The sequence below is a fragment of the Neoarius graeffei genome, chromosome 2 (genome assembly GCF_027579695.1).
Source record: "Neoarius graeffei isolate fNeoGra1 chromosome 2, fNeoGra1.pri, whole genome shotgun sequence".
Lineage (NCBI taxonomy): Eukaryota > Metazoa > Chordata > Actinopteri > Siluriformes > Ariidae > Neoarius > Neoarius graeffei.
In genome coordinates, this window is record NC_083570.1 from 124,413,935 (window position 1) to 124,428,075 (window position 14,141).

Here is a 14,141-nt window from a genome sequence, read left to right on the forward strand (position 1 = left end):
TTCCTCCATACAGAACAGCTTCAACTCTGGGATGTTGGTGGGTTTCCTCACATGAACTGCTCGCTTCAGGTCCTTCCACAATATTTCGATTGGATTAAGGTCAGGACTTTGACTTGGCCATTCCAAAACATTAACTTTATTCTTCTTTAACCATTCTTTGGTAGAACGACTTGTGTGCTTAGGGTTGTTGTCTTGCTGCATGACCCACCTTCTCTTGAGATTCAGTTCATGGACAGATGTCCTGACATTTTCCTTTAGAATTTGCTGGTATAATTCAGAATTCATTGTTCCATCAATGATGGCAAGCCGTCCTGGCCCAGATGCAGCAAAACAGGCCTAAACCATGATATTACCACCACCATGTTTCACAGATGAGATAAGGTTCTTATGCTGGAATGCAGTGTTTTTCTTTCTCCAAACATAACGCTTCTCATTTAAACCAAAAAGTTCTATTTTGGTCTCATCCATCCAAAAATATTTTTCCAACAGCCTTCTGGCTTGTCCACGTGATCTTTAGCAAACTGCAGACGAGCAGCAATGTTCTTTTTGGAGAGCAGTGGCTTTCTCCTTGCAACCCTGCCATGCACACCATTGTTGTTCAGTGTTCTCCTAATGGTGGACTCATGAACATTAACATTAGCCAATGTGAGAGAGGCCTTCAGTTGCTTAGAAGTTACCCTGGGGTCCTTTGTGACCTTGCCGACTATTACATGCCTTGCTCTTGGGGTGATCTTTGTTGGTTGACCACTCCTGGGGAGGGTAACAATGGTCTTGAATTTCCTCCATTTGCACACAATCTGTCTGACTGTGGATTGGTGGAGTCCAAACTGTTTAGAGATGGTTTTGTCACCTTTTCCAGCCTGATGAGCATCAACAACACTTTTTCTGAGGTCCTCAGAAATCTCCTTTGTTCATGCCATGATAAACTTCCACAAACATGTGTTGTGAAGATCAGACTTTGATGGATCCCTGTTCTTTAAATAAAACGGTGCCCACTCACACCTGATTGTTATCCCATTGATTGAAAACACCTGACTCTAATTTCACTTTCAAATTAACTGATAATCCAAGAGGTTCACATACTTTTGCCACTCACAGATATGTAATATTGGATAATTTTCCTCAATAAATAAATGACCAAGTATCATATTTTTGTCTCATTTGTTTAACTGGGTTCTCTTTATCTACTTTTAGGACTTGTGTGAAAATCTGATGATGTTTTTGGTCATATTTATGCAGAAATATAGAAAATTCTCAAGGGTTCACAAACTTTCAAGCACCACTGTGTAGCGGCGGCCTGTGTATCTGCTGAAGGCGCAGTATACACAACAAAAAGTCTAATTTGATGAATTTCCCTAGGCAGATGATAAGGCCTTAGACAGAGCGAAAGTAACTCAATGTCCTTTGTACAGACATGGTGCTTTATTGTGATGATTAGGATAACAATACTTATTGTTAATGAACACACACACACACCTCCTCCTCTCTTTTTCCCAGAGTTCAGATTGTGGTCCATCCTCACCAACGTGAAGCCCTCTAGGTCGATAGATGAGTCCAGGTCCGCCTCCGTGAGCCAGCTCTCTGTCAAGCAGATCAGACACGATTACCGGTAGTCTGAAAGGTATCGAGTGCAGGCCCGCAACTCATCCACCTTATTCCGTAAACTCTGGACATTACCCAGCATAACCGATGGAAGTGGTTGCCTGTAAGGTTGCCTTTTGATCTGCTCCCGAACTCCTCCCTTCCTTCCATGTTTCCTTGGTTTAGAGTCATTGCTACTTCTGATACACTCGATTGGTAATAGTGATGTATCATTAAACTGGATACACGCAGAAGGAGCTCTGAGGCTCAACAAAAAGTCCCGGGTGTAGATGGTGCGGCCTGTCTGGCCTCCACGAATGAAGTTGTAACCAACTACATATATGACGAAATCAAGTGAAAGGGTGACCAGAATCAACAACAAAAAGTATAGATTAAGCCTCATAATTGCGATTTTGTGGATTTGAGTCTAACATCACTGTTATGTCGCGTCTTAACACAAAACAAACAAACAGTTACAAGAAGACGCGCAAGGACCGTGTCGCCGCTTGCGCATGCACCAATCAAAGTCATAAAATCAACTGATTAGTCTACAGTCATCTCCACTGTCTTTGAGAGCATTGAGCTTCAATTTGTTCTGTTTGCACCAGGACACCAGATGGTCAATCTCCCACCTGTAGGCAGACTCATCCTCATCAGAGATAAGTCCAGTGAGGGTGGTGTCGTCTGCCAACTTTAGGAGCTTGACAGGTTGATGACTGAAGGTGCAGCTGTTGGTGTACAGGGAGAAGAGTAGAGGAGAGAGGATGCAGCCTTGGGGGGGATCCAGTGCTGATGATTCGGGAGTCAAAGACGTGTTTCCCCAGCTTCATGTGTTGCTTCCTGTCAGACAGGAAGTCAGTGATCCACCTGCAGGTGGATTCAGGCATGTGCAGCTGGGAGAGCTTGTCCTGCAGAACAGCCGGGATGATTGTATTGAAGGCAGAACTGAAATCCACAAACAGGACCGTAGCATAGGTTCCTGGGGAGTCCAGGTGCTGGAGGATGAAACGAAGAGCCATGTTGACAGCATTGTCTGTAGATCTGTTGGGTCTGTAGACAAACTGCATGGGGTCCAGGAGCGGGTCAGTGATGGCTTTGAGGTGGTAAAGCACAAGGCGCTCAAAGGATTTCATAACCACAGAACTCAGGGTGATGGGTCTGTAGTCATTTTAATCCTGTGATCCTTGGCTTTTTGGGGACAGGGATAATGGTGGAGGCCTTGAAGCAGGCTGGCATATGGCATGTCTCCAGTGAGGTGTTGAAGATCTCTGTGAACACCAGAGACAGCTGATCAGCACCATGCTTCAGGGTAAATTATAAGGGGACCTGCTGTTTTGTGGGGGTTCAGCTTCTTAAAGAGCTTGTTAATGTCCCTCTCCAGAATGGAGAGTTGAGGCTGTGATGGTGGGGGTGAGAGGTTCTAGAGAGGCCCTGGCAGCAGTAGAGGTGGGGGAGGTGGGCAGGAGCTGGAGTGTGGAGTCACAGGGGATGATATTAGGACAGTCCCTTTATCTTTCAAAGCAACAGTAGAACTCATTTATGGCCCTTTTCCACTACCGTTTTTCAGCTCACTTCAGCTCGCTTCAGCCCGACACGGCTCGCGTTTCGACTATCTAAGAACAGCACGACTCGGCTCGCTTCAGCCCTGCTCAGCCCCCAAAACTCGCATGGTTTTGGAGTAGGGCTGAAGCGAGCCAAACCGAGCTGAGTGAGGCTAGGGGCATGAGGAGACACTCCCCTGTGCACTGATTGGTGAGGAGGAGTGTCCTCACATGCCCACACACGCCCCGTGAGCACGCTGGGATCTGTAAACACCGTAAACCCGGAAGAAGGAGAATTACGAATTATGAGAATTATGAAGCCTTACGCGCCTCGCATCATCTATACGCTCTTGCCAGTGTCTGTTGGCATTGTCGGTGACAACAAGCCACAGCACCAAGACCAGCAACACTAACGACTCCATGTCCCTACATGTGTATTGTTTACTATCCGGGTTGTGAGACTACCGCTTAAAAGATCACTGATGTCACTGTTTGCGCCGCCTAACGACATCACCTGACGTCCACCCACTTTTGCTAACTCCACCCAATGTGTCCACCCACTTCCAGCCAGCACGGTTCAGCGCGGTTGTAGTCGAAACGCAACTCCAACAGCCCCGCTCAGCTCGACTCAGCCCGACTCAGCACGGCACGGCTCAGCCCAACTCAGCCGCGTTGGTAGTGGAAAAGCAGCATTAGTTGGTTGGCCAGGTACAAGTTGTTAACAGAGTGGGGTGGGGGGCTGAAGGTTTGTAGTTGGTGTTCTGTCTGAACCCTTTCCAGACAGATGCAGAGTTCCTGGCATAAATAGAGGACTACATGGGCAGCAAAATGTATTTTTTTTCCTGCCATGGAAGTGCACTTGTATACCGAGGAAAAAGCCATTTGCATTACAGCCGTGAATGAGGATTCAAAATGGCGGCTCACCTTGGCTTTGTTTTCCCTTTTGGGCGCTCTCATTTTCTGTTAGAATTTGGTAAAGAAAAAAAAAATCATTTACCAGCTTAAGGTCGGTCCATATCGTGAAATACCGTGACCTCAGCCTTAAATACTGACCTCGACCCAGAGGCCTCGGTCAGTATTTTCAAGACCTTGGTCATGGTATTTCATGATACAGACCTCCCAGCTGGTAAGTTTTATATATCTTTGATTGGACAGAATGCACATTGTAATGTGCAAGTGCATCTGATTATATGCTATACAATACTCCCGTGTCCACATACTTTTGGTCACATAGTACTGAGAAATAAAATTAGTAGGGTGTACCTCTTCCTGATAAAAAAAATTTGATATTTGAGATGTAAAAATTCCAGAAACTACATAGTCTCAGCAAATGAAACTGAGCAGGCTTAATGTTGAGCAATATAAGATTTATTCCTCAAAATTTGAATGAGAGATTCAAAGGTACAGTGGTGCTTGAAAGTTTGTGAACCCTTTAGAATTTTCTATATTTCTGCATAAATATGACCTAAAACATCAGATTTTCACACGAGTCCTAAAAGTAGATAAAGAGAACCCAGTTAAACAAATGAGACAAAAATATTATACTTGGTCATTTATTTATTGAGAAAAATGATCCAATATTGCATATCTGTGAGTGGCAAAAGTATGTGAACCTCTAGGATTAGCAGTTAATTTGAAGGTGAAATTAGAGTCAGGTGTTTTCAATCAGTGGGATGACAATCAGGTGTGAGTGGGCACCCTGTTTTATTTAAAGAACAGGGATCTATCAAAGTCTGATCTTCACAACATGTTTGTGGAAGTGTATCATGGCACCAACAAAGGAGATTTCTGAGGACCTCAGAAAAAGCATTGTTGATGCTCATCAGGCTGGAAAAGGTTACAAAACCATCTCTAAAGAGTTTGGACTCCACCAATCCACAGTCAGACAGACTGTACAAATGGAGGAAATTCAAGCCCATTGTTACCCTCCCCAGGAGTGGTCGACCAACAAAGATCACTCCAAGAGCAAGGCGTGTAATAGTCGGCAAGGTCACAAAGGACCCCAGGGTAACTTCTAAGCAACTGAAGGCCTCTCTCACATTGGCTAATGTTCATGAGTCCACCATCAGGAGAACACTGAACAACAATGGTGTGCATGGCAGGATTGCAAGGAGAAAGCCACTGCTCTCCAAAAAGAATATTGCTGCTCGTCTGCAGTTTGCTAAAGATCACATGGACAAGCCAGAAGGCTATTGGAAAAATGTTTTGTGAACAGACGAGACCAAAATAGAACTTTTTGGTTTAAATGAGAAGCATTATGTCTGGAGAAAGGAAAACACTGCATTCCAGCATAAGAACCTTATCCCATCTGTGAAACATGGTGGTGGTAGTATCATGGTTTGGGCCTGTTTTGCTGCATCTGGGCCAAGACGGCTTGCCATCATTGATGGAACAACGAATTCTGAATTATACCAGCGAATTCTAAAGGAAAGTGTCAGGACATCTGTCCATGAATTGAATCTCAAGAGAAGGTGGGTCATGCAGCAAGACAATGACCCTAAGCACACAAGTCGTTCTACCAAAGAATGGTTAAAGAAGAATAAAGTTAATGTTTTGGAATGGCCAAGTCAGGACTTTGACCCTAATCCAATGGAAATGTTGTGGAAGGACCTGAAGCGAGCAGTTCATGTGAGGAAACCCACCAACATCCCAGAGTTGAAGCTGTTCTGTACAGAGGAATGGGCTAAAATTCCTCCAAGACGTTGTGCAAGACTGATCAACAGTTACCGCAAACGTTTAGTTGCAGTTATTGCTGCACAAGGGGGTCACACCAGATACTGAAAGCAAAGGTTCACATACTTTTGCCACTCACAGATATGTAATATTGAATCATTTTCCTCAATAAATAAATGACCAAGTATAATATTTTTGTCTCATTTGTTTAACTGGGTTCTCTTTATCTACTTTTAGGACTTGTGTGAAAATCTGATGATGTTTTTGGTCATATTTATGCAGAAATATAGAAAATTCTAAAGGGTTCACAAACTTTCAAGCACCACTGTATGTGGATTCTCTGAACAATCTCACAAATTTTCAATATGCACACTGCCTGAGATACAGCCTTCCTCTTTGAACTTTTTGTGCCGCGTCCAAATCTGCATTGCAGTTGGTCCGTTTTTAAAGAATTCTCTCATAAATGCACACTGCAGTCTTGTTCGTCTGTGTTCGAGCGTACTCTAACACACAAAACAACTTTTCTTTTCCAGTGAATGGCATTTCTATATATAACCCGGTTAAAATAAATGCATTACTAAAAGCAATTTTGTGATGAAACTCCACCAAATCCTGATGTATATAAACTGCATTATTTTGTATTTTCTGTATTTAGTTATTTGAGTTTATGGAGGGTTTTTTTGTTAATTTAGTTAATGGAGTTTGTTCAATACCTGTACTATCCCTTGAAGAGGTAGCCAGAAGCAGCGCCATTTTTGTTAGCCTCTCAGTCTGCGGTTTGCGAGCTAAGAGAAAGGAGTCATAGGCCTCAGCCCATGTGGGTGTACGAGTGTTTGGGAGGGATTCACTGTGCACATTGTCTACAAATGACTGTTTATTTTTCTTACATACAGACAGAGAAATAAAAGAGTGGTCATTGCCAGCACCAGTTGCCTCAGAGTCTCATCATTACTGTCTCACCAACCGCGGGCTCACAGAACACAACGCTGGAGTACTATAGGTGTGCTAGGATTGAGTGGATAGACACACCGAGCACCCCGTCACAATGGTGCCGTGACCTTCAACATGCTTTCATCTAAACCGGGGAACAGGGGTGCTGTGACCTCTTACTTTCGGCGTGCACCCCCTTACCAAAATGCCGATTGAACCCCAAGTCACACTTAGGCCATGCACTTATATGCTACTGTACAACATGCAGTCTTTCTCAAAACGATCTTTTCTCCATGAAAACATCCCAGCAACACCACGTGACAATGTGTCTGATCATCAAATATGTTATAATTACTCCAGAAATATTCCAATCATAGTAGATACACCATCAGACGGTGCAAAAACGATCCGAATTGGTGTTTTCCAGACCGAGGCGCCATGTTTAGTTGTTTACTTATCGCAGCTGCTCTTGTGAAATTTGACATAGGTTACATACAAGATCAGCTGACTTGTAGAGCGAGATTTCTCGAGACTGAATGACCTTTCACCCACTGGCACGGGAGCTTTTGACAGAAGAAGTTTGCGAGTTGTTTTTGTTGACACTTGGGCATTTAAAGATGGCATCCTGTGGCACGAAACAGAAGAAAGCCAAAGACTGTCCGGGGCAGAAGAAGATGACTTTTTTTTTCTGTCACAAAGCAGATAAAGATGTTTCCGATGGCGAGATCACGACAATCAAGGGATCGGTCCGTGCCCTCATTGAAGGACGCGCCAACCGAGTGTTATGACAGCGGTGTCATGGAATCCATAATGAATGAAGACCAGATGTCTTGCTCTGATGAAGGCACCGAGTGTTCAGTGGAAAAGCAAAATGAGAAAAAGGCCAAGTTCCAGGAAAAGTTCAAGTATGGTTTTTTTTTTTTCCTTCTTAAGCTTGCTTACATTTTTTGCATGGTTTCAGACTTTGTGATTTGGGTTGGATTCCAACTTTACAGTGTTTACTTTTTTAGTTTCCTTTGAAAGAAAATAATTTTGTTCTGGAATTTTTTTTTTTCATTTTGAACAACTAACTCTACCTTATTCTAGTGTAAGAAAACAAAAGATTTCTCTGGTGAATGTTTAATACTTTGTCAAGCATATTGGCCAGAGATTGTTGGGTGAGCCCTATAATGCTCTTTTGGATGAAGCTTGTGAAGTTTGGGGAGATACAGTGCAGGAAGTGTTAGGACTGGGACTGTTTTGGCCTCTAGAAGCCGCTGTTATTTCCTTTTTTTGGTCATGTTTGTTTTGGGCCTCTAGAGGTTGCCACTGTGTTCTGTGTTTGTCTTATTGCCTGTTTCCTGCCCCACCCTGTCCTTAATTAGTTTGTGTATATATACCCCTGAGTTCAGTCCTCTTGTCACGAAGTCTTTGTGCTGTTATGTTTAGCTCCAGTTACCTCTGTTCCATGTTCCTTGCCTTTGTCTTTTTGGTTTTGCACTTTGCTTTTCTGTTTGGACTTTTTTGGACCTGGTATTTACTGTTTTTTGGATCTTCTGAGCATTGGTATTTTTGCCTTTTCTGGTTTTTTGGCTTGGGTATTGACTTTGAACTTTTGGATATTTCTTATTTTTCCCTTTATCTTCTGAGTGTTTTTTGGATTATACTTGTTGGACTGTAAATAATGTAAATAAACCTTTTTGATACTTTTCTACTTCCGCCTCACGCCTCTGTACTTGAGTCATCCCCCTGGTGGCCTAGTGGGGGTTTGCTGGATTATCTCACCAGCGAACCAGGTTCAAATCCCAGCAAAACCCTAACAGAAAGACTCCGTCATGACCGACTCAGCAGAGGCTTCTTCATCTGTCTACCCGGCCAACCTTCAGGGAATGATGGCTGCATTAACACACCTCGGATGCACCATGGACACTCATGGATGGACTCTCGCAAGCCAACGTGAGACCCTTGCTCGCCACGAGGTACTGCTTCAGCAGATTGGAAAAACCCTGGCACAGCTGACTTCTCTGCCCCCATCTCCTCTGCTTGATTCTGCTCCTGCTCCACCATCCGCTCTTGCTCCAGTGCCTCCTGCCATGTTGCCTTCTTCACCTCGCGAACCCAGCCTTCCTGCACCACAGAGGTATGACGGCAAGCACAGTGAGTGTCGAGAGTTCCTTACCCAGTGCCAACTCACCTTTGAGCTTAGCCTACCACCTACACTACGGATCGCCGCAAGATTGCCTTTGTGATAACCTTGTTAGCTGGTAAGGCGTGAGCCTGGGCCACTGCTATCTGGCAGAGACAGGGACCTGAGTGCTCTGATTTCCAGCTGTTTACTGAGGAGATGCTTCGTGTCTTCGATCAAGCAGACATCAGTAAAGACGCAGCCAGAAAGCTCATGTCCATCCGGCAAGGGGGAAGCGTCGCAGACTACGCCATCTCGTTCCGGACGCTCGCAGCAGTAAGTGGATGGAGCGAGACTGCCCTGGTGTCAGCCTTCCATCATGGTCTGTCTGACCCCATCAAAGACGGTCTGGCTTCTATTGGATGTCCAAGTGACCTCGAAACACTGATCTCACATTCTACTCGTCTGGACAACAGGATGAGAGAACGCCGCCAAGTCCTGAGCCTCCCCGGCCTCCCTGCCTCTACCTGGAGCCCGTCTACCTCCTCCAGTGACTGTCCAGAACCCATGCAAGTGGGTCGTACTCGCCTCTCCGCATCTGAGAAGGAGCGCAGAAGGAGGGACAAATGCTGCATCTACTGTGGCAAGCCTGGTCACTTCTGAGCATCATGTCCCGAACTCTCGGGAAAAGGACCGCCCCGTCCAGCCGAGGGAGGGTTGTGATGGGGCCTACCCTCTCTCCCGGACTCCCTGGCCAAGGAATCTACATCCCGGTCTCCATCTCCTGGGGTGAGTCTGTCCACTCTTGTCAAGCCTTGTTAGACTCAGGGGCGGCTGGAAACTTTATGGATATCCACTTCGCCCAAAGTATCAATGTCCCGACTGCACCTCTTGAAGTCCCACTGTCTGTGTCTGCCCTGGATGGCCAAGCTTTAGGTGATGGAAGAGTCACCCAAGTTACTTCTCCAGTCTTTCTCCAGTCTCAAGGTCACAAAGAAGAAATATCTCTGTACCTTATTCATTCACCAGAGTTCCCAGTTATTCTAGGCCTTCCTTGGCTCACTCGCCACAACCCTCGCATAGACTGGGTAACAAGCCAGGTTGTGGAATGGGGCCCTGCATGCCATGCCTCTTGTCTGCTCTCTAGCTCTCCTGTGTCTCCTGCCGAGCCTCTTGATCTCACCGAGTTATCTCAAGTTCCCACAGAGTACTGGGATCTCAAAGAGGTCTTTAGCAAGAGCAGGGCCGCCGTTTTTCCTCCGCACCACGCCTACGACTGTGCCATCGACTTGCTCCCTGGGACGACTCCTCCTTGGGGCCAACTGTTCTCCCTCTCTCAGCCAGAATATGGAGGAGTACATCAAGAAAGCCTTGGCCTCTGGGTTCATTCGACCCTCCACCTCACCCACTGGTGCCGGCTTCTTCTTTGTCGGCAAGAAGGATGGGGGGCTCCGGCCATGTATTGATTATAGGGGCCTGAACAAGATCACCGTGCGCAACCGCTATCCCCTTCCGCTGATGTCCACAGCATTTGACCTGCTCCAAGGCGCCACCATCTTCACCAAGTTGGTCTTACGGAACGCATACCACCTCGTCCGTATCTGACAGGGAGACGAGTGGAAGACCGCCTTTAACACCCCGTCAGGGCACTACGAGTACCAGGTGATGCCCTTCGGACTCACCAATGCACCAGCTGTTTTTCAGGCCCTTATTAACGACGTCTTGAGGGATATGATTAATCTATACATTTTCGTCTACCTCGACGACATCCTGATATTCTCCAAGACCTTACAGGAGCACCACCACCAAGTCCTCCAGAGACTTTTACAGAATAATCTGTTTGCTAAAGCCCAGAAATGCAAATTTCATGTCCCCGAGGTCTCCTTCCTGGGATTTATCGTACGAACGGGGCAACTCCAAATGGACCCAGCCAAGACCCTGGCCGTCTGGGACAGGCCTACTCCCAAGTCCGTTAAGGAGGTTCAGCGGTTCTTAGGATTCGCTAACTTCTACCACAAGTTCATCAGGAACTTCAGTTCCGTAGCAGCACCTATGTTGGACCTCACCAAAAGGACTGGTGGATCCTATGTCTGGTCCCTTCAGGCGGAAAACGCGTTTAATGACCTCAAACACTGCTTTTGCACGGCACCCATTCTGGTTCTCCCGGACACCTCCCAACCATTCATCGTGGAGGTGGACGCCTCGGACAGTGGTGTCGGCGCGGTGCTCTCTCAACGCTCGGAAGGGAAGCTGCACCCCTGCGGTTACTTCTCCCACCGCCTGAGCCCTGCGGAGTCCCGCTATGATGTGGGGGATCGGGAACTGCTAGCGGTCAAACCGGACGCGCTCTCCAGGCTGTTCTCGCCCAACAACAGGGAGAGTGAAGTTGGGCCTATCATCCCTGTATCCCGGATTGTGGCTCCTGTCCGCTGGGGTATTGAGGAGACCGTTCGACAAGCTCAACGCCGGGACCCTGACTCTGGGACGGGGCCACCGGGCCTCCTGTACGTCCCTCCTCAAGCCCGGGCCAAGGTTCTCCAGTGGGGTCACTCTTCCCCTCTCACCGTCCACCCGGGAGCTTGGAGGACCCTGGACTTCCTGAAAAGACGCTTCTGGTGGCCTAACATGGAGAAGGAAGTGAGGTCATTCGTCCTGTCCTGTGAGGTCTGCACCAGAACCAAGAACCCGCACCAGAACCAAGAACCCACGACAGCGTCCCCACGGTCTCCTGCATCCTCTGCCTATTCCCCGGCGTCCCTGGTCCCACGTGGCAGTCGACTTCATCACGGGTCTCCCTGAGTCTCAAGGTAACACTGTCATTTTGGTCATAGTGGACAGATTCTCCAAGGCCTGCCGCTTTATACCACTGTGCAAACTCCCTTCTGCCCTTGACACTGCTAAATTGTTATTTAATCACGTCTTCCAAGTCTTTGGTCTTCCACAGGACATCGTCTCTGACCGGGGGCCCCAGTTCTCCTCCCGAGTGTGGCACGGCTTCGCAAGCTCATCGGGGCCACTGCCAGCCTCTCCTCTGGGTTCCAACCCCAGTCCAATGGCCAGACGGAGAGGCTCAACCAAGACCTGGAAACCACCCTGCGAGGCCTGGCTATGGACCCGACATCGTGGAGCACCTGGCTGCCATGGGCAGAGTACGCCCACAACACCCTGCAGTCATCGGCCACCAAGCTGTCGCCGTTCCAGTGCCAATTCGGGTTCCAGCCACCTCTGTTCCTGGACCAGGAGGAGGACGCCGGGGTGCCCTCGGTCAACCAATACATGAGACAGTGTCGCAAGGTCAGGGGGACACTCATCCAGACCTCCAGAACCAACCAGACTCAGGCCAACCACCATAGGAGACCTGCCCACACTTTCCGCCCTGGGCAGCGGGTTTGGCTGTCCACCAAGGACCTTCCGCTGCGGGTGGAGAACCGCAAGCTTGCTCCTCGCTACATTGGCCCTTCAAGGTTGTACGCAGAGTTAACCCTGTCTCCTACCGGCTCCAGTTATCACGTATGCTAAGGATCAACCCCACATTCCATGTTTCCCTGTTGCGGCCCGTACTGACGTCCATGTATGCTCCTGCCCCTAGGAACCCCCCGCATCTTCCAGGGTCAGACTGTTTTCACCGTGCGCCGCCTGCTGGACTCCTGCCAGGTTCGCGGGGGTCTCCAATATCTTGTGGACTGGGAGGGCTATGGCCCTGAGGAGTGCTACTGGGTCCCGGCTCGGGACATACTTGATAAAGAACTTTGTCGGGACTTCCATTCGGCCCATCCAGATCGCCCTGGGAACATCAGGAGACGCTCCTGGGGGGGGGTCCTGTTAGGACTGGGACTGTTTTGGCCTCTAGAGGCTGCTGTTATTTTCTTTTTTTGGTCATGTTTGTTTTGGCGTCTAGAGGTCGCCACTGTGTTCTGTGTTTTGTGTTTGTCTTATTGCTTGTTTCCTGCCCTGTCCTTAATTAGTTTGTGTATTTATACCCCCGAGTTCAGTCCTCTTGTCACGGAGTCTTTGTGCTGTTTATGTTTAGCTCCAGTTACCTCTGTTCCGTGTTCCTTGCCTTTGTCTTTTTGGTTTTGCACTTTGCTTTTCTGTTTGGACTTTTTTGGACCTGGTATTTACTGTTTTTTGGATCTTCTGAGCGTTGGTATTTTTGCCTTTTCTGGTTTTTTGGCTTGGGTATTGACTTTGAACTTTTGGATATTTTTTATTTTTCCCTTTATCTTCTGAGTGTTTTTTGGATTATACTTGTTGGACTGTAAATATTGTAAATAAACCTTTTTGATACTTTTGTACTTCCGCCTCACGCGTCTGCACTTGAGTCATCCCCCTGGTGGCCTAGTGGGGGTTTGCTGGATTATCTCACCAGCGAACCAGGTTCGAATCCCAGCAAAACCCTAACAGGAAGTTTTTAGAGTCAGCTGCCAATCTCAAGTTTAGCTTGGGTACAGAGGTGTGCAGAACCCACCATCCTTGATATCACTTGACAGTGTAGAGATCCATGCTTTGTGTGAAACACACTCAAACTGGGCTTCTACGGCAGAGTGTAGAGCTGTTTTAGTGGCACAGTCTGTTCAGCAGTTGGTTTGTGCTCAAGACATCCTTCCAGTGTTCTCAGAACGGGAACTTCAGTCTAGTCAGCAATCTGATCACTGCACATCCAAGGTGTTGCCCTTCATGAGTGAGAACAAGAGACCATCTAGGCGGCAGAGATACGGTGCTGACCTCATGTCCCTGAAGCTGTTTAAGCAGTGGAACTGTCTTGAGATTCACAGTGGTATCCTGTACAAAGTGTTAAAAGACCTAGTCACCAAACGAAAGCATTTTCAGTTTGTACTACCACAAGCCCTTAAAGATAAAGTTCTGTCTGGTATCCATGACCTGGCTGGTCATCAGGGGCAAGACAGAACCTTAAGCATGGCAAGGCAGCGCTTCTATTGGCCAGATATGGAGAGGGACATAAGGGACTATGTCCGTTGCTGCCAGAGGTGTGTGGTTGGGAAGACCCCTGAACCTGCTGCACGTGCCCCGCTTGAGAGCATAAGAACATCTGCCCCAATGGAAATGGTGTGCATTGATTTTTGGTCGGCGGAAGATAATAAGCGAAGGTCAGTTGATGTCCTGGTTATCACTGATCATTTCAGCAAACTCACACACGCATTTCCTTGTGCTAACCAAACAGCCAAAGGAGTTGCTAGGAAGTTGTGGGACAATGTTTTCTGTGTCTATGGCTCCCCGGAGAGAATCCATTCAGATCAGGGCACAAGCTTTGAGAGTAACTTGATAGCTGAGCTTCTATGCCTGGCAGGCGT

The 14,141-nt window shown here is 47.4% G+C and overlaps 2 protein-coding genes across 10 annotated transcripts in view; both read left to right on the forward strand.

The window, feature by feature from the left end:
• LOC132882239 (NACHT, LRR and PYD domains-containing protein 12-like) overlaps window positions 1-14,141 on the forward strand; it is a 1,431,284-nt gene that overhangs the window by 1,308,988 nt on the left and 108,155 nt on the right. The window lies entirely within an intron of this gene.
• LOC132882243 (interferon-inducible GTPase 5-like) overlaps window positions 1-14,141 on the forward strand; it is an 81,554-nt gene that overhangs the window by 16,852 nt on the left and 50,561 nt on the right. Inside the window, exon 1 of one of the 2 annotated variants that reach the window (XM_060915525.1) lies at window positions 7,541-7,630. The exons of the other annotated variant lie outside the window; for it this stretch is intronic. The gene's annotated coding sequence lies outside the window, so the exon portion shown is untranslated. Of the gene's footprint in view, window positions 1-7,540; window positions 7,631-14,141 lie in introns of those variants that run through there. 2 annotated transcript variants of the gene reach the window in all.